Source organism: Rhinoderma darwinii, unplaced genomic scaffold, assembly GCF_050947455.1.
Source record: "Rhinoderma darwinii isolate aRhiDar2 unplaced genomic scaffold, aRhiDar2.hap1 Scaffold_519, whole genome shotgun sequence".
Taxonomy (NCBI): domain Eukaryota; kingdom Metazoa; phylum Chordata; class Amphibia; order Anura; family Rhinodermatidae; genus Rhinoderma; species Rhinoderma darwinii.
The window spans coordinates 15,055-16,212 of NW_027464067.1; positions in this window are offsets into that span (position 1 = coordinate 15,055).

Here is a 1,158-nt window from a genome sequence, read left to right on the forward strand (position 1 = left end):
GGACCTTTTGTAGAACTCCCGGTACTGGATCTTGTTGTTTCCCCGTTGGGTGTGGTGGCTAAGCGTGAGCCGAACAAGTTTCGCTTAATACATCATCTTTCTTTTCCCCGGGGGGCTTCAGTGAACGATGGGATTGATCCGGAGTTGTGTTCAGATGTGTATGCGTCGTTTGATAAGGCGGTACTTTTGGTTCGGGAGGCGGGGGAAGGTGCCTTGTTAGCTAAAACAGACATTGAGGCAGCGTTTCGGCTATTGCCGGTTCATGCCAAGAGTCAAAGGTTGTTGGGCTGTTTTTGGGAAGGGGAATTTTTTGTGGATCGTTGTCTGCCTATGGGTTGCTCCCTATCTTGCGCCTATTTTGAGGCTTTCAGTTCGTTTTTAGAGTGGGTAGTTCGGGAAGTTGCAGGTGTACGATCTGTCATTCATTACCTGGATGATTTTCTGTGTGTTGGCCCGGGTGATTCTGGTGTGTGCGCTAATGTTTTGTATGCTTTGCAGGGCGTGATGCGAGAGTTTGGTGTCCCTTTGGCTCCGGAAAAAACAGAGGGGCCGGTCACGGTTATTCGTTTTTTGGGCATTGAAATTGACTTGGTGTTGATGGAATGTAGGCTCCCGGAGGACAAATTGACGGCTCTGCGGGCGGAGGTTCAGGCGTTGTCTCGGCTTAAGAAGGTTACGTTACGCAGTTTGCAGTCGGTTTTGGGGAAGTTGAATTTCGTGTGCCGGATATTGCCCATGGGCAGGGTTTTTAGTAGGCGTTTGGCGGTGGCAACTGCGGGGGTGGTGGCCCCACATCATTTTGTGAGGTTGAGCGGTGAACATCGGGCTTATTTGTTAGTATGGCATCGGTTTTTGGGGCAATACAACGGTCGGTCTCTTTGGATGGCTGGGGCTCTGGATTCCGTGGACTTGGATTTGTTTACGGACGCCGCGGGAGGGGGCGGCTTTGGGGCCTATTGTGGAGGACAGTGGTGTGCTAGGGGGTGGCCTGATAGCTGGGTGGAGCACGGTCTGACAAAAAGCTATTTCCCATCGTGGTCGCTGTGACCATTTGGGGGGATAGGCTCAGGGACAAGAACATCCGTTTCCACTGTGATAATATGGGGGTTGTTTTGGCTATCAATAATATCTCGGCGTCGTCTCCTCCGGTGGTTCAAC